General features: G+C 48.6%; 1 long non-coding RNA gene across 1 annotated transcript; it reads right to left on the bottom strand.

Moving 5' to 3' along the window:
* Positions 1 to 722: 722 nt before the first annotated feature.
* Positions 723 to 18,749, bottom strand: LOC144260083 (uncharacterized). Its single transcript, XR_013344998.1, has 3 exons — positions 18,579 to 18,749; positions 16,545 to 16,643; positions 723 to 1,498 (listed from the first exon to the last, which is right to left on the bottom strand). It is a non-coding gene; the product is annotated as an uncharacterized LOC144260083 (long non-coding RNA).
* Between the last annotated feature and the right edge of the window lie 981 nt (positions 18,750 to 19,730).

Genomic DNA, 19,730 nt, shown 5'->3' with positions numbered 1-19,730 from the left:
TTAGAACAATTTATTGATGTGCATATTGGTGGTATTGAATACAGGAGCACCTACTAGGGGACCTTTTCTGTTCTGGATTTAGGAATTGCAACAAATAACACAGTTAGTAAATGCAGCTGGGAAATTCACAAGGAAGAGGGAATGGGAAATGATCCCTTCCCTATGTTTATTGAGTAGGAAGGCCGGTGAAATGTGATGAATATTTATGCAGTAACTGTACAAGTGACAGCCTAGGAGAATTCTATAACATGATATACCCTGCTACTCGCTGCGCCACTGCGACATTGCCCAGGGTACAATCTGGGGAGATGGACAGCTGTGTCCCCTCAAATCTCCAGTCTGGGGTGGCTTTTACGCTGCTTTGCTGTGAGAGCCACCACTCCTGGTCTGCTCTCACACAGCCCCCAGCATGTAAATCCCTCCCAGCTATAGCGTCTGAGTGCTATGGCCAGCCACTCAGGAATTACATGGCACCCGCAAACTCCCGGTCCCAGACGTTCCCCTGGAAATGTGCCTCTTGTACTGCCCAGCACCCTCCTGGACAACACAAGCTCGTATGAAGTCCATCATTTCATTAACAGAAAATAATATGCAGAAATCCTGTTATCCCAAATGGAGTTTCCCAAACACTTCAGTCCAAACACACCGGTTTAGATCAAACGAATTTATTAACTACAAAAAAGGAAAAAAAATTAAGTGATTACAAGTAATGAGGCATAAAAGTCAGAATTGGTTACAAGGAAAATAAAAGGTAGAAAACAACATCTAACTTAACGAGCTAAGTGAATTAAAAACAAAGGTCAGCCAGGGCCCCTCCCACCATCCAGTGTTACTCTTCTTGTCATTCGGGTGTTGTTGATCCCATGAGCAGAGAGAAAGGGAGGAATCTTTTGGGGGCATCTGTTCCCCTTTCTTATAGTTTTCCCTCCTCTTTGAGAATCGTCTCCAGCTGGGGTCCAGGCGACAGTCTGTTGGGACAGGAACCTCCAGCTGTTACTTTGCCAAGATGTAAATTTCTCACTCACACCCTTTTCCTGCTGAAGAACGGCCACTTAATCAGGTTATGGTCCATTTGATTGTTTTGACACCTGGCTGAGGGGTTGGCTAGCCTTTTGTCTCTGGGAAACTGGTTTGAAGCTGTTTCCCCAGACTTGAAATATATCTTTATCACCGAGTGCATAGGCTTGGTGCTCCAGAACCGCTCTGAATGATGTTCAGACAGGTCTCTCTTGCAGTGTGACAACCCCTCAGGGCTTATGCTCACTAGGGCAAGAAGCCCCCTTGGCTTCAGCGCCTCCCGGGTCTGACCTCAGAACTTTCAGCACCTTGTTTCATACCGTGAGCTCCCCACAGTGAGTCCACCTGGATAGGAAACCTGGGGAAGACTTACATGCACCCCAAAGGCTCACACAGCCCAGCTCCACATCCAGTAGTGACTCTCAGCCAGTGTGGGACACAGACGGGTTATTAGTTGTCGGGACCCAGCGCAGAACAGAGCCTGTTAGCACAGAAATTAGGAACATTCAGCAAAGTCCATCTTTTTTGGGGGGGATCCAGCACTCTCCACCCTAAGACCCAGGAGACTGACTGTCTTTCAGCAGCCCACCCTCAGTCATATCCTGTTGCCCCTTCTCCATCCTTTGTCTCTTTCCCGGGCAAACTGGTCAGCTGACCTCCACCTCTCTTTTTTCTCCAACTCCTCCAGCTGGCTCTTGCAGAGGATGGGCCCCAGCCATTAGCTGCCTGGAAACAGAGTGTCTGGCCATTGTCTGAGCCCAGGCAGCCAGCCGGCAGTCACACCTGCTCTCTAGGGATCTCTGCAAGGATCACACACCCTTGTCCCACCACCTAGATACTTGTGCAACACATCAGTGAAACTGCGGCACACGCAGAGCATTCATACAAAAGATTAAGATAATTCCCACTTTGTCACAGTCTCGTACAGTAGAATTTTATAACTTTACATACAATGATGCCACAGATATTTTACCAGGACAATAATGTTCAGGAGATTATACGTTTGTAAATGTTACTTAACAAGGCACACTTAGTACAATATTTATCATAGTCTTGTGAAAGGGGTCAACATAGGAATACAGACTGTCACAGTAATGGGTATTTTCTTTGGTTTGTTTCCAAATGGCTGATTCAGAGAGTGAAGTTAGTCCTTTACTGTAACTGTAGTTGGGATGCGTAAATAAAATAAAATAGAGACATATCCTAGGAAAAGAGTGTGGGGTTACAGTGTTACTGCTGCTGAATCCTGGGGAAGTGTTTGAATTATAAAATCAACTGAGCGTATAGTGCTTAATAGCAGACCCCAAACAGCAACCCTCAGAGCAAAAAAGACAAAAAGGCTTATTAAAGGGAATCCTACTCAGAGAAATAAACGGAAGAGACAAGGCTGTTCTAGCTGCTTCTGGCTTCCCATAAAGGCTGCAGCTTCAGCTGTGTGAGTAACCAGCTGCTTATCCCTTGGGACCAGCAAAAGCGCTGCATAGCGACTGCTGCCAGTCCAGAGTGTGCACTCCAGCTTCTATTCGAAGCCGCGAAAGACACTGACTAACATGAGAGCAGAAGCCTCAAGTGAGAGCCTCAGACTTAAGCGCTGCTCAGGTGCCCCCCGGCAGGACAGAGCTGAAACTGCCATTGGATATCACTGACCGGGCACTTCGGTGCTGGGAGTGACTGAACCACGTAAGATCAGCAAAGGAAAGCAGCAAAACCCTTTGGGGGCTCCACGGGGATCCCAGTACAAGTGTCTGCAGGAATGTCTATGAGAGGCCTGGATGATAATCAGAGAGCCCTGCTTTTAAAGTGTGGTCCCCGCCCCGTCCCCCCAAGAGATGTGTCACGCCTTAAGGAGCAAAGAGGACATAGAAGAAGGGAAAAGTGAGGTGGGGGAAAGGTGCTCCTTTTCTGGTGCAGTGGCAGGGGTGGTGGGGGGGGTGCGGGGGCTATAGCCACCCTAAAATTTGCCTTAGCCCTCCCGTAGCCACCCCTCCCTGCGCAAAGGTCAATGTTACGGGAAAGTGAAGGGGGCACGGTATCGGCATTGCCACCCTTACCTCTGCGCTGCTGCTGGCAACGGCGCTGCCTTCAGAGCCGAGCCGCCGGGGAGCAGCCGTCGCGGCCGGACCCCAGCTCGGAAGGCAGCGCTGCCGCCAGCAGGGCCGGATTAGCTCTTCTGGGGGCCCGGGGCCATTAGAGTTTGTGGGGGCCCCGGCCAATGGGAGCTGTGGGGGTGGAGCCTGCAGGCAAGGGCAGCGCGGGGACGGACTAGCTTCCCGGCACTCACGGCAACGCGGCTCCAGCCCAGGTGGGGAGGAACAGCAGCCTGCGGGGCCACCTCTCCCCCACCCGCGCCAGGCAGGTCTGAAACCCAGGGTCTTTAGTGGCTGCAGCCCAGGGCCTGGGGTAAGGGGGCCTCACAAAAAGATCCGCACTTTGGGCCACCCGGAGGTCTTTCCGCCGTGGGCCCCTTAGCCCGGGTCCTGGGCTGCAGCCCCTGCGTTAATCCCGCCCTGGCCGCCAGCAGCGGTGCAGAAGTAAGGGTGGCGTACACATCAGACAACTTTGCTCACATTTAGTCGACGGTGCTTGTCAAGGTTCCTCCCCCACTCTGAACTCTAGGGTACAGATGTGGGGACCTGCATGAAAAACCTCCTAAGCTTATCTTTACCAGCTTAGGTCAAAACTTCCCCAAGGTACAAAATATTCCACCCGTTGTCCTTGGACTGGCTGCTACCACCACCAAACTAATACTGGTTACTGGGGAAGAGCTGTTTGGACGCGTCTTTCCCCCCAAAATACTTCCCAAAACCTTGCACCCCACTTCCTGGACAAGGTTTGGTAAAAAGCCTCACCAATTTGCCTAGGTGACTACAGACCCAGACCCTTGGATCTTAAGAACAATGAACAATCCTCCCAACACTTGCACCCCCCCTTTCCTGGGAAATGTTGGATAAAAAGCCTCACCAATTTGCATAGGTGACCACAGACCCAAACCCTTGGATCTGAGAACAATGAAAAAGCATTCAGTTTCTTACAAGAAGACTTTTAATAAAAATAGAAGTAAATAGAAATGAAGAAATCCCCCCTGTAAAATCAGGATGGTAGATATCTTACAGGGATATATTACTTTGTAATATAAGTATATAATAAGTAAGATATCTTAGTAATATACTTAGATACTTACTATATCTTATTATATTATAATAAGTATAATACTTATATAGTATAGTAATATACTTAGATACTTACTATATCTTAGTAATATACTTAGATATCTTACAGGGATATAGTACTTACAGTAAGGGATATCTTACAAACCAATCCTGCGCTGGCTGAGTTCACCAACAATTTCCCTTCACTGTTGCCCAGTGCTCTGTGTTTACACTAGACAGTGAGATCACTGACGTCCCCCAGTCACGTCAGTAGCATCAAAATGACACACAGAAGAGCGAAACTAGCCCTTTTGCCAGGCTTCTGCACGGACTAGTTACTGTTGGGAATCAGTTTCTGGGCCCTCAGTACGATGCACCTGAGTGTGTGTCAGGAAGTGACACAGAACCATGCTCACAAACTCATACTTCCAGTGTGATGAACCAAACTCTCCTGGTCGGAGAGGTGTGAAGTCCTCAGCCAAGGAGAAGCGTTTGAACCTGCCCCCTGGAGGATTTCAGTGTAACGGAAGTTATTTCTTGCAGGTGAGACACAGAGGAAAGTGTTTGGACATTAAATCATGGCCAGGTCAGCTGACACCATTGAGATGTCGGCTCTGGGCCGCCCTTTCCAGCTGGGGATGCTGTACGACTGCCGCAGTGACGCCCTCATCCCAGGTAATTCCCCCCAGCTGTAACCCCTGAACTCAGGAGTGAGAGGAGGAAAGGGTCACCGTCCGAACCCCTTCATACCTGAGAATGAGCCAAGTGCACTGTGAGTGGTCTGGTTATGGGTATTATGGAAATGGCCCCGCACATTCCCCAGGGTCCGGGTCTGAAGTAACTGGATGGGGCAGGAGGTACCTGCGTTGGGCTGGTGACCTGCCATTAGTCCTAGGTCATGTAGAACTAAAACATCTCGTGAGCCTGATTAAATTAAACTACCCGCTGCCCACTTGGGAGGGTTTATTTTCTCCTGATCTTTTATCGTGTGGCTGTGCCTTAATATCTCCACTCACCAACCAAGAGACTCTAAACGTCCCCTCCCTGGCAGTTAGTAACCTAAGAACATAAGAATGGCCGCACTGGGTCAGACCAAAGGTCCACCTAGCCCAGTATCGTGTCTTCTGACAATGGCCGATGCCAGGTGCCCCAGAGGGAATGAACAGAACTGAGCAATTATCAAGCGATCCATCCCTTGTCATCCAGTCCCAGCTTCTGGCAGTCAGAGGTTTAGGGACACCCAGAGCATGGGGTTGGATCCCTGACCATCTTGCCTAGTAGCCACTGATGGACCTGTCCTCCAGGAACTGATCTAATTCTTTTTTGCACCCAATTATAACCTGTCTTGGGACGGACTCTTAACTGGTCACCCCCCCATCTATCTTGAGGCCACCCCAGTTCCAGCCACCCAACAGCTGCTCTGTGCACAAGGAGGCTAATTTTGGGAGATCACAAATATCTTGGTGGTGTTTGACTCGGATGCCAGGCAGCCACTTTCTCCCTGACTCTTCTCCACTGCCCCCGTCCTCTGAGGAGCTCTCCCACCCGACGGTGCACCCTACGGGACCTCCAGCAGGGGCGCTGGCTCTGCCCTATGCATGGCCATGTGCCGGCCTCCTCCCCAGTTCCTCGCAGGCCGAGCCTTTAGCAGAGCTCCCTTTGGCATGAGAGGAGTCACTAGTGCGGCTGAACAAACATCCAGCATCTCCGCTCCCACGTGGAACTGCAGTCCCAGTCCCTGGGCGGCTCCCACTCCACGTGGACCCAAGAGTTGAACTTGACACTTAGGACCGTTCCCTAACTACTGAGTTTCAGCCAGTGTAGAGAACCAGCAGGGCAAGAGAGCAAACTCTTCTCTTCGTGCGCACACAGCATGTCCCTGCTGAAATCCATAACCCGCCTGTTGCTGTACTTGCAAGGTATTTGCACTAACAGAGCAGCGATGTAAGGTCCATGCAAAAGGAGGTTTCCCCTTTACCAGGAATTAATTTCTGCTCATTGTGTCGTTTCTGGCTACGGTCCCGTGAAGTGCTGTGTACAGGAGCTTAGAGAACCCGACCTTCAGGACGCGTTTGTGAGGAAAGCACAGTCAACGTGGAGGACTGAAGAGAGCCTGAATGTTGCACGCTCTTGGCTCTCTCCCTCTTTATGTTTGATCACTGAACACAGGCTCCAGGGGCCAGATTTTTAAAAGGATGCACCAGGCTTCTGAAAATCCCAGATCACAGAAACCCCCTTGGGAACTGCCAACTGATGTGCAAGACCACTTCTGCTCCTGCTTCCCTGCCCAGTCAGCTTAGGACTTCAGTGCCCTGCCTGGTTTGAGCCAGACCCGCTAGCCTGCTGCAAACCCAGACCCAGGTCTGAACCACGTCCCCTAACAGCTGTAGGCTTAACTGAAAGCGGCTTACAGAAGTGTTCCTGTCCTTGATGCTCAGAAGCCCAACTCCCAATGGGATCCAAACCCTGTTTTACCCTCTATAAAGCTTATCCAGGGTAAACTCATAGATTGTTCGCCCTCTATAACACTGATAGAGAGAGAAGCGCAGCTGTTTGCCCCCATCCCTGCAGGTATTAATACCTACTCTAGGTTAATTAATAAGTAAAAAGTGATTTTATTAAATACAGAAAGTGATTTAAGTGGTTACAAGTAGTAACAGACAGAACAAAGTGAATTACCAAGCAAAAAATAAAATAAGACATGCAAGTCTATGTCTAATCAAACTGAATAGAGATAAAAACCTCACCAGTTCCAGTAAGCTCTCTTTTATAGACTAGTGTCATAGAATCATAGAATATCAGGGTTGGAAGGAACCTCAGGAGGTCATCTAGTCCATCCCCCTGCTCAAAGCAGGACCAACCCCAACTGAATCATCCCAGCCAGGGCTTTGTCAAGCCTGACCTTAAAAACTTCTAAGGAAGGAGATTCCACCACCTCCCTCGGTAACCCATTCCAGTGCTTCACCACCGTCTTAGTGAAAAAGTTTATCCTAATATCCAACCTAAACCTCCCCCACTGCAACTTGAGACCATTACTCCTTGTTCTGTCATCCGCTACCACTGAGAACAGTCTAGATCCATCCTCTTTCAGGTAGTTGAAAGCAGCTATCAAATCCCCCCTCACTCTTCTCTTCCGCAGACTAAACAATCTCAGTTCCCTCAGCATCTCCTCATAAGTCATGTGTTCCAGTCCCCTAATCATTTTTGTTGCCCTCCGCTGGACATTTTCCAATTTATCCACATCCTTCTTATAGTGTGGGGCCCAAAACTAGACACACTACTCCAGATGAGGCCTCACCAATGTCGAATAGAGGGGAACGATCACGTCCCTCGATCTGCTCGCTATGCCCCTACTTATACAGCCCAAAATGCCATTGGCCTTCTTGGCAACAAGGGCACACTGCTGACTCATATCCAGCTTCTCGTCCACTGTCACCCCTAGGTCCTTTTCTGCAGAACTGCTGCTGAGCCATTCAGTCCCTAGTCTTTCGCGGTGCATGGGATTCTTCCGTCCTAAGTGCAGGATTCTGCACTTGTCCTTGTTGAACCTCATCAGATTTCTTTTGGCCCAATCCTCCAATTTGTCTACGTCCCTCTGTATCCTATCCCTACCCTCCAGCGTATCTACCTCTCCTCCCAGTTTAGCGTCATCTGCAAATTTGCTGAGGGTGCAGTCCACACCATCCTCCAGATCATTAATGAAGATATTGAACAAAACCGGCCCGAGGACCGACCCTTGGGGCACTCCACTTGATACCGGTTGCCAACTAGACATGGAGCCATTGATGACTACCCATTGAGCCTGACAATGTAGCCAGCTTTCTATCCACCTTATTGTCCATTCATCCAGCCCATACTTCTTTAACTTGCTGGCAAGAATACTGTGGGAGACTGTGTCAAAAGCTTTGCTAATGTCAAGGAACAACATGTCCACTGTTTTCCCCTCATCCACAGAGCCAGTTATCTCGTTATAGAAGGCGATTAGATTAGTCAGGCATGACCTTCCCTTGGTGAATCCATGCTGACTGTTCCTGATCACTTTCCTCTCCTCTAAGTGCTTCGGAATTGATTCCTTGAGGACCTGCTCCATGATTTTTCCAGGGACTGAGGTGAGGCTGACTGGCCTGTCGTTCCCAGGATCCTCCTTCTTTCCTTTTTTAAAGATGGGCACCATATTAGCCTTTTTCCAGTCGTCTGGGACCTCCCCCGATCGCCATGAGTTTTCAAAGATAATGGCCAATGGCTCTGCAATCACATCCGCCAACTCCTTTAGCACTCTCGGATGCAGCGCATCCGGCCCCATGGACTTGTGCTCGTCCAGCTTTTCTAAATAGTCCTGAACCACCTCTTTCTCCACAGAGGGCTGGTCACCTCCTCCCCATGCTGTGCTGCCCAGTGCAGCAGTCTGGGAGCTGACCTTGTTCGTGAAGACAGAGGCAAAAAAAGCATTGAGTACATTAGCTTTTTCCACATCCTCTGTCACTAGATTGCCTCCCTCATTCAGTAAGGGGCCCACACTTTCCTTGACTTTCTTCTTGTTGCTAACATACCTGAAGAAACCCTTCTTGTTATTCTTAACATCTCTTGCTAGCTGCACCTCCAGGTGTGATTTGGCCTTCCTGATTTCCCTCCTGCATGCACGAGCAATATTTTTATACTCTTCCCTGGTCATTTGTCCAATCTTCCACTTCTAGTCTGGGTCCAGCAATCACTCACACCCTCTGTAGTTACTGTCCTTTGTTCCAGTTTCTTTCAGGTTTCTTTTGGGGTGGAGAGGCTCTCTCTTTAGCCAGCTGAAGACAAAATGGAGGGGTCTCCCCAGGGTTTAAATAGACTCTCTCTTGTGGGTGGAGACCCCCTCCTCTCTCCTATGCAAAGTCCAGCTACAAAATGGAGTTTTGGAGTCACCTGGGCAAGTCACATGTCCCTGCATGACTGAGTTCCTTACCAGCCAAGCCACCTTCCTGGGAAAGCGGGAATACCTCATGGGCCCAGGTCTGGGCGGGCTAGTGCTGGGGCCGGAGACCGAGGCAGCAGCATGCGGCACTGGCAAAAGGGGGCCACGTCTGCGGGCTGATGGACACTGAGCCAGGGTTGAGAGAGGTGGGTGGCACTCAAGCCCTGGCAGGGTCCCCTCTTCCCCATGGGCATGACCCACAGCCTGTGTGCCCCAAGAGCCTGCTGAAGGTGGGGGGAAGCGGGCCCCTCATCCCTCCTGCCCCCCCTCCCCAGGGCATCAGATCCCTCCTACGCCCCCTCTCCTTCCTGCCCCCCCTCCCCAGGGCCCCATCCATCCTGCCACCCCCCGTCATTGCCCACCCACCCAAAGGTGGGGCCCACCCCATTTTCCTGTCCTAGCTATGCCACTGGTTTAGCCATCTAAAGACCTTCAAAAATCCGGCCCTACATGTCTTTGCTGACAGCAAATAGCTGCAAATCCCGCTGGCAGACATGTCTCTCCTTCCCCTCTGTGGCTGGTTCAATTTGCAGAAGTCAGTGGGAGCTGTGCTTTGTACATATGAAGTTCTATAAAACCACTAAAAGCGCTGAAGAAAACTCAGGCCCTGGGCTTCTCAAGTCAGACACCCAAATGAGTGGATGTTTTGTCCTTACTCTCTGTGCCTCAGTTCCTCACCTGTAAAATAGGGATATTAACACCTCTCTGCCTCCCAGGGGTGCTGCGAAGAGAAGTGTGTGAATGTTTTTGAAGCACTTGGATATTATGGTGATGGGCACCCAGGAGGAAACAAACAGTTCTGTAGTCAGTGCAGAGTTTGAGGAGTGTCCAGTAACTAAAGCCTGGGGTCACACTTTGAAAACCTACCACAAAACAGATTTTTAATCTGAGTTATTTGCTTTCCTGATGTTTGACTGCTTGGCTTTGCAACCTTCACATTCTTAATGTAAAAGGTTTTTTAATTTAAGTTTAGAGATATTGTACTGGAGAGGGAGCTAGTCCAGCGGTTCTCAAACTGTGGGCTGGGACCCCAAAGTGGGGTTGCCAGGGCTGGCTTAGACTTGCTGGGGCCCAGGGAGGAAGCCCTGGGCGCGGGGCTCAGGTTACAAGCCCCTGCCTGGACTTTGGCCCCCCTATCCGGTGCAGTCTGCCTCGGGCTTTGGCTTTGGCCCCTCCACCAAGGGCAGCGGGGCTCAGACTTTGGTTTCCCCCCTTCCTGGGGGCATGTAGTAATTTTTATTGTCTTAAGGGGGTTGTGGTGCAATGAAGTTTGAGAACCCCTGAGCTAGTACAATCTGTTAGATACTTTGGGATCCATGAGGATGATGATATTGATCCAAGAATAAGTGCCCAGTCTGGAGCCTAAACCTCCTTTAAGGCCCCAGCTCAGGAAGGTCCTTACACATGCATGTGACCTTAAGCCTCACTGAAGTCAGTTACGACTTGTGCTGTGACTGAATGTGAACATGGTGACCCAGATGGGGATGCATCTTGCAGTCCCCAGCTCGAAAGGAGCCCTTTCTCCTTTAGGCACAGGGTCCTGTTATTTGTGTATCAGACTCTTCCGGACCGTGTATTTTTTGATACCTCATTTTATAAAATAACAAAGTTTGGTAGACAGAGCTACCAGAATGTAACTGTTGGTTCCTCGTGCAGGTTCTCTGCTGTCTGAGACACACCACAAAGGGGTGAGAGTTCTAGCATGTGTGTGTATTTCTCTGTGAGTTCATCAGGAAGGGAGAAAGGGATTGGTGATAAACAAAGCTAATGCCAAGTGCATTGCATGCCACACAGAACTAGCTGTCTGCAGAAATCTTACTGCATGTTACAGCAATAGGCAGACAAAAGAAGTGAGAGCGTGGGCATGTCTAGCTACAACGTAACCAAAACTAAGCTCAATTGAGCTGTAGCTCACGAAAGCTCATGCTCAAATAAATTGGTTAGTCTCTAAGGTGCCACAAGTACTCCTTTTCTTTTTGCGAATACAGACTAACACGGCTGTTACTCTGAAACACAATTTAGTTTACCATAAACTTTTGAAATCTACAGTCAATCTGTGGAACTCTTTGCCAGAGGATGTTGTAAAGCCCAAGACTATAACAGGGTTCAAAAAAGAACTAGATAAATTCATGGAGGATAGATCCCTTAATGTCTGTTAGCCAGGATGGGCAGGGATGGTGTCCCTCGCCTCCGTTTGCCAGAAGCTGGGAATAAGCAACAGGGAAAGGATCACTTGATGATTCCTTGTTCTGTTCATTCCCTCTGGGGCACCTGGCACTGGCCACTGTCGGAAGACAGGACACTGGGCTCGATGGACCTTTGATCTGACCCAGTCTGGCCGTTCTTATAAGTGCATGTACACATAACAATCTCATTATCAGCTCCTGAAACTGCCCTAGGTGCAGCAGGCTAACATAAAAATGTCATTTTAATCATAACTTTGCATAGTCAGGGTGTGGGCGTCTATGTTAGACTTATCAATGAATGAATGCTAATCTATGTTTATTCTCACACAGACACAGTGAGTGAAGCATGTTACCAGATCAGACACTTTGTTCGGGGCCATTCCGCTCTTATTTTAATGTGAGAAAATGTCTGGCAGTTACAGAACAGAAAGGTTTCTTACTCTCTCTGCCATTGACCATGTGTCTGTCTGTACTATTCTAGGCATCACTTTATGGGACCTGGAGACACTTCAAAATGATGTAGACGCAAAACCACAATCCAAGACTGAATTTCAGATTGTTGCATCTGACACCACGGAAGACAAGGCCTCTGCCCTCAGTGTCACAGCATCGCTGAAGGCCAGTTTCCTGCTTGGCCTGGTGGAAGTGGGTGGATCTGCAGAATATTTAAGTGATACCAAGACATCAAAACATCAAGCCCGTGTTTCTCTCCAGTACTCAACTACAACACAGTTTAAGCAGCTGACTATGAGCCATTTAGGGTACCATAATATCTCCTACCCTGACGTGTTTGACCAAGCCACGGCCACCCACGTGGTCACGGCTGTGCTGTATGGGGCACAGGCTTTCTTTGTCTTTGATCAGGACATTTCTTCATCTGAGAACATACAAGAGATACAGGGAAAACTCCAGGTTATCATAAAAAAGATACCCCAGGTTTCCATCGAAGGGGAAGGAGCTCTCAAAATGGATGACACAGAAAAAAAACAAGCTGAAAAACTTAGTTGTAAGTTTTATGGTGACTTTGCTCTTGAGAACAATCCATCTACTTACCAAGATGCCATGAAAACATACTCCACCCTCCCAAAGCTGCTGGGTGCCCAGGGGGAGAAGGCCGTGCCAGTGAGAGTCTGGCTGTACCCGCTGACCAAGCTGGATTCCAAAGCTGCTCAGCTGGTGCGTGAGATCAGCACAGAACTGATCTTTGATGTTCAAACCGCCCTGGAGCAACTGACAGAATTAGAGATGCGATGTAATGACGGGGGGAAGAATCCAATTGCCTCAACCTTCCCCGAAATCAAGAGGAAAATCCAGCAATTCAAAGATCTGTGTAAGCAACACAGACAGACTTTCCAGAAACAGCTAGCAGGAATCTTACCCTCCATCCGTGGAGGAGGAAAAGAGGAAGGGGCCCTGGTGGACATTTTAACGTACAAAAACCAATCACCATTCAACACCCAGCAACTCAATGAATTTCTGGATAAAAAGGAACGAGAAATGACTTTCATCAATTCCTATCTTTCTGTCCTAGAGGATGTGGAAGTGGTGTCCTCCCGGAATAAACTGGATGAAATAGTACTTGACCCCATGAATGACTTTGTCGTCGCCTTTATGTTCACTTCATTACACGAAGAGGAGCCATATTTATCAGATTTAAAACTCTGCCTTCAGACCCAGTTTATGAAGAATACCCAAGATCCTGCATCAGCCAGTTCTGTCAGCAAGAAATCCAAACTGTGGTTTGAGGACAAAGAGAGAAACCAAAAAGCCCGAAAATCTGCAAAATCCATTTCAGACTTTGCCCGGGTCAATAAATCTCATGGGAAAACTCGATTCATTGTGGCCTCAGTCCCAGATGAGGACAATCCTGGAGCTTCAATTTACCTCTATGAAAATGGAGACCTGGTCAGCACTAACTATGAACTTCCATCGAAGCCTCTTTCTCTCCTGACAGATGGAGTCAGACATGACCATGTGCAGCTCACATTTAAACCAGCAGCCTTTGGGAGAAAGGAGATAACCGGCTATCGGGTGGAGCACAGAATGGTAGGGCAGGAGAACTGGATGGCTGTGGATACAAATGATAAAGAAGAGACATTCACAGTAACGGGACTCCGTCCAAACACCGAGTACCAGTTCCGATACGCTGCAGTGAGCAAACCAGGGCTCAGCGAGAGCAGTGACATGAGTGATCCTGTGAAGACTCTTCCCCCTACCAACCCCCCTGGAAAGCCAGTAACAGATACTTTAGAATCATCTGCCATCACCCTTACCTGGGAGTGTCCAAATATTACTGGAGATGGAGTTGTTATAAAGGAGTATAAGGTGGAATATAAAGAGCAGGCTGGCCGTAGAAATCATAAGGAGAAAGTCAAATGGCTGGAACGAAGGACTGGAGAGAGAACAGAGTTCTGTACCATTGATGGATTGAGGCCTCAGACACCCTACAGATTTCGAGTGTCGGCTGTGTGTGCAGATGGGGCTGTGAGCGACCCAAGTGAGGAGATGCTGATTTCAACACCAGAGGGGAAGGTATCAAAGAAGCAGCCACATCATTCCCTTAAGGAAAGTCCTGTGACAAGAGACAAGCAACCTCCAACATCACCAACAAAATCACAGACAATAACACACAATTTTGTGAAACGAGGGTCTCTGATAACAGAAGGGCCCCTGTCAATTTATACCCTTCCATTAGAGACGACACCATTAGGTCCTAATGCATCTTACATAAAGAACAGGCTGGGAAAAGAAAACCTACAGATCACTAACAAAGTCATTATGGTTCTGGGAGCAACTGGGTCAGGAAAAACTTCACTCATCAATGGAATGATCAACTATGTCCTCGGTGTGCAATGGGAAGAGGAATTCAGGTTCAAACTAATTCACGAAATTACAAACAGAAGCCAAGCCCAGAGCCAGACATCTGAAGTGACAGCCTACGAGATCAATTGCAAAGAGGACTTACGGGTCCCCTACTCCCTGACTATAATAGACACCCCGGGATTTGGCGACACCAGAGGGATAGATCAAGACAAAGAAATAACAAGGCAGATCCGAGAGTTTTTCTCCACCCCCGGGGCCATTGATCACATAGACGCCGTCTGCGTCGTAGTTCAAGCCTCGCTAGCTCGTTTGACACGTGCCCAGAGGTACGTGTTTGACTCCGTGCTCTCTATTTTTGGGAAGGATATAAAAGACAATATACAAATCCTGATCACCTTCGCGGACAGACAGACGCCCCCTGTTCTGGAGGCCATTAAGGAGTCTGATGTGCCATGTTCCCAAAATGCTGAGGGCATGCCCATTTATTTCAAATTCAATAACTCTGCTCTGTTTGCGAGCAATACTGGAGCTGATGAGGGCAGGTGTAATGTCGATGCAATGTTCTGGCACATGGGAGCCATGAGCACGAAGACATTTTTTGAGACTCTAGGTAATTTAGAAACAAAAAGTTTAACATTGACAAAGGAAGTTCTCAGAGAGCGGAAGGAGCTGGAGACGGCCGTGCAAGGGCTGCAGCCGCAAATCAAAGCTGGCCTGACAAAGCTAGAAGAGCTAAGACAGACTGAGCGAGCTCTGGAACAGCATCAGGGGGATATGGAGGCCAAAAAAGACTTTGAGTATGAGGTAGGGAAAACAGTGCCAGTGAAACTAGAGGTTGTTAAAGATGATTTAACAAACTGTCAGACTTGTCATTACACGTGCCACTATCCCTGTGGTCTTGCTGATGACAAACAGAAGAATAGGTGTTCTGCGATGGACAGGTCTGGACACTGCACTGTTTGCCCAGGTAAATGTCAGTGGAATGTTCACTTCAATCAAAAGTACAGGTGGGATTATAAGGTAGTAAAAGAGAAACAGACCTATACACAACTGAAGGAAAAGTACGAGAAGGCATCGGGTGAGGTGATGACGACTGAAAAGATATTTGAGCAGCTTTTTCTGGACTACACAGAAGTAGAAGATATAGTGCTAGAGCTTATTGAGAGATCATCTCTCAGCCTCCAACGCCTGCAAGAAATTGCCTTAAAGCCAAACCCGCTGTCCACTCCGGACTACATTGACCGGATGATCATGTCAGAAGAACAGGAAGCAAAGCCTGGGTACCAGGAACGCATAAAATCACTGAGTAAAGTGAGAGAAACAGCTGTGATAAAAACCAAGACCGCCAATAACGAGGAATTGCTGCCCATAGAGTTGGAAATATATAGGAAGCGCAGTCAAAAGCGATCTAGATTTCAACGAATGTTTGATGCAGTAAAACACTTGTTTAAATAATAACGATGATAATATTTAGAGCTTATTACATTTTTCAGGCCTGATTCTCCATTGCATTGCACCTTGTGTTGTCACTTACAGATCTGCATAGTGGGTTCAAATTGTATGTCAACTGCAGCCAGGTCAGAATGGGATCCACTCTGCTCACGTGTAAACACCACAAGGTGCAGGGTAAGGGGGAAATCAATCATTTCATCTTTAAATTGATACACAAACAGGAACTTTAAGAAACCTCACCCCAACCTTTAAATCTGAAATTCATATCTGAACCAGAAAGTGGATGCATTTTTTGGCCAAGGCCACAGAGCCAAGTTCATCCTTAGTGAATCTCCACTAAGTTAGGTTTCAGAGTAGCAGCCGTGTTAGTCTGTATTTGCAAAAAGAAAAGGAGGACTTGTGGCACCTTAGAGACTAACTAATTGGTTAGTCTCTAAGGTGCCACAAGTACTCCTTTTCTTTCCACTAAGTTAGAACAAGATCCATTTTCAGTTCTCCACTCATTCCCAGGATGAGTTCCAGCGGATCAAAGTCTCTTTTAAATGCTTGAAAAATGCAGCACTTCCAACAGCTCCCATAGACTCAGTGGGAATAGCTGCCTCTCCCAACTTGAAAATCAGGCCACTCATTTTAAAACACTAGTCTGGGACTTGGGAGAACTGGGTTCAATTCCCAGCTCTGCAACAGACTCCCTGTGTGACCTTGGGCAAGTTCCTTAGGCCCAGATCCTCAAAGGTATTTAGACTCCTAACTTCCATTGATTTCATGGTGACCATTGATTTCAGTGGAACTTAGGACCCAAATACTTTTGAGGATCTGAGCTTTAGTCTCTGTGTGCCTCAGTTCCCCACCTGTATAACAGAGATAATAGCACTTCTCTGCTTCACAGAGGTGTATTTATCCTCACCACATTAAAAACTGGGTGCTCAGATACTCTGGTGCTTAACTTTAGGCACCTACCTGTTTCAAAATCTTGGCCAATCTCTGTAACACAGATAGGCCCCCCACTTCTGACTTTGATGAGGGTTCCTTTGTTCCCTACAGAGTCCAGGCTTCCCTCTGGATAAAGAAACAGGTTTTTATTTTCAAAAACTGAATGATAAGAGAAAGGTTTCTACGCAGAGGAAAATATTCGTGAACTGTCTTTGATTTAGCAAACGTGAAATATAGTTTGAGAGTTTTTCAGAATCTCAGAATATGTGACGGTCATTCCAGTGCAAGGCTCTGCCCCTCCAAGGCCCTGCTGGTTTCCCCCAATAGGTACCAATTTTTTTTTTTAAATTACACAGCTGCTCTCGTTCACCTTCTTTTTGGGATTTACCTTCCCTGACACTCCAAATCTTTCCTTATTTTTTGCTGGCTTCCTTTCTCTCTGTATCCCATGTCCTCCTGCATTTTGCAGCATGTTCTTTTGTTTTCTCTTTCTCCTTTTTCTCACTTGTTTTCAGTTCCGCATATCTGCTCCCTCCAACTTAGGCGTGGCCCAAAAAGATTTTTTAGGGGCCTCAGAGTTCTCTCCTGCTTCTAGTTCTTCCCTTCCAGCTGCCCCTGCAAAATCACTTCTGCTGCATTTGCGTCCTCAGTCTACGTTTCTCCTCCCACCCACTCCCATACAACTCTTTTGCCCTACTCCAGTCGAGGTCTCTTCCAGGGCTGGATTAACGCAGGGGCTGTAGGGGCTGCAGCCCAGGGCCTCAGGCTAAGGGTTTGGCCCACAAAAATAAAGGGCAGGCTGCCTGCATTCCGCGGCCACAAGCCGCACCTGGAAGCGGCCAGCTGCTGGCACTTCTCAGTCTGCGCCCCCTGGCGGGGGGGGAGGCGGCTCCACGTTCTGCCCCCACCCCAACACCATCCCCACAGCTCCCATTGGCTGGGAAGGGGGAAGGGGGCGGTGCTTGCTGGAACTGGCAATGCATGGAGACACACTGTCCCCCTTCCCCCAGGGACGCACACAGACGTGCCAGCAGCCGGCCACTTCCGGGAGTCATGTGGGGCCATAGCATGCAGGTAGCCTGCCTGAGCCCTGCTGCACCGCCGGCCGGGAGCTGCCTGTGGTAAGCGCCTCCCAGTCAGAGCCTGCACCTTGCACTCCCTCCCGCACCCCAACCCTCTGCCCCAGGTCAGAACTCCCTCCTGTACCCAAACTCCCTCCCAGACCCCACACCCCCTCCTCCACCCCAACCCCCTGCCCCAGATCAGAACTCCCTCCTGCACCCAAACTCCCTCCCAGACCCCACACCACCTCCTCCACCCCAACCCCCTGCCCCAGCCTCACAAAATCTAATAGCCCCAGGCCCACAGGAGAGTTAATCCGGCCCTGGTCTCTTCCCTCCACTCCTGGCTTGGCTAGCCTGAAATTCCTTGCAGTGAGGTCTTCCTTAGCCTGACGATGCTCACAGCTCCGCTGCCATTGAGCTGCTGCTGTTGCTGGTCCCTGAGTGCCTCTCAGGTGTGCCATGGCGAGTGAAGGTCCCAGCTGCTCTCCTGCACAGGTGATGAGGGGATGAGTTGCTGCTGCCTTCTGGTGACACGAAGAAGGTGCTATAGTGTCTGTAAGGTGGCAATGCTAGACCTGGCAGCTGAGAAGGTGAACAGATGTCCAGAGCTTCTCTGGAAACCATGGAGAAAAACCTAGTCTCCTTAGACACTTCAAACCAGGAAGGGCCTGGCAAGCCAGGGCACCTAGATATGTCAGTCCTTCCTGTGCAGAAGTGAACAGTGATTAATGTTTTTAATGTTTGCCCCAAAATAATCCCTAGAGCAGATCCTTTAGAAAAACATCCAACCTTGATTTAAAAATTGTCAGTGATGGAGAATCCACCACAACCCTTGGTAAATTGCTCCAGTGGTTAATTATCCTCACCATGAAACATTTACACCTTACTTCCAGTCTGAATTTGTCTCGCTTCAAATTCCAGCCATTGAATGTTAGACCTTTCTCTGCTTGATTGAAAAGCCTGTTGTCAAACATTTGTTCCCCATGTAGGTACTTACAGACTTTCGTTAAGTCACCCCTTCATCTTCTCTGTTAAACTGAATAGTTCTGACTGTTGTTGCAGCCGTGTTGGTCCCAGGATATAGAGAGACAAGGTGGGGGAGGTGATGTCTTTTACTGGACCAACTTCTGTTGGTGAGAGACGAGCTTTCGAGCTTACACAGAGCTCTTCTTCCGGTCTCGCCAAAGAACGAACAGAGGCAGTGAAAGAAGACGGAAGTGGCAAACGGCCGGAAGTGTCACTTCACATGTCACAGGACCGGTGCATATGCTGATGATAACGACAAGTGCCATTGTTCGGCTGTGAGCGGTTCTGGAAATTGCAGGGTTTGCCCTGGTAAATGTCTGTGTGGAACACTTGCTTCAACCAGAAGTACAAATTCAGATGTGAAGTCAGAAAAGAGCCGATGCAGAGCTGCAGGGAAAGTACAAAAAGGCCCTCTGGTGAGGGGGGGACGAGAGAGAAGGGTCTAGAGGGGCTGTGTGAGGAACACGCTGAAGTAGAAGCGACAATGCTAGAGCTTATTGAGAGACCAACTCTCAGCCTCCAATGCCTGCGAGAAATTGCCTTAAACCCAACCCGCTGCCCACTCCGGACTACACTGCCCTGATGATCATGTCAGAAGAGCAGGAAGTGAAACCTGGGTACCTGGAACACGTAAAATCGCTGAAGGAGGAGACAGATCAGGCTGTGATGATAACCAAGATTGCCAATAAAGAGGACTTGCTGCCCGCAGAGATGGAAAAGCACAGGGAGCATGAAACACAAGAGACGGGAATTAGGAAAGTAAACGGGCACCTTAAAGAAGGGTGCGATGCGTTAGCAAACTGGTGGCCTGATGGAAAATAGCCTACAGTGAATCCCCTCACACCTGAAACATGAAAGCCTGTAAAACAAACACACTTTTCAGCTTTTCTTCAGGAATGGGGACTTCTGCTATTTTTACAGTCCAGCTGTATAAATCTTTGGAAAATGGATCGTTATGTCATCGATTTTAAAGCCAGAAGTGCCCATTAGATCAGGGGTTCTCAAATTTTTTTTTTCTTAAACTGGGCCGCCCTTTGAAAATATTTCAGGCTGTGATGACTCCTCCCCCCCAAAAAGGTGGGACTCATCCCTGCAACCAGCCGGCGCCGCTCTCCGGCCACCC

Source organism: Eretmochelys imbricata, chromosome 2, assembly GCF_965152235.1.
Source record: "Eretmochelys imbricata isolate rEreImb1 chromosome 2, rEreImb1.hap1, whole genome shotgun sequence".
NCBI lineage: Eukaryota > Metazoa > Chordata > Testudines > Cheloniidae > Eretmochelys > Eretmochelys imbricata.
Note: the sequence above shows the minus strand (reverse complement) of the source record. Positions and strands in the feature narration are given on the sequence as shown.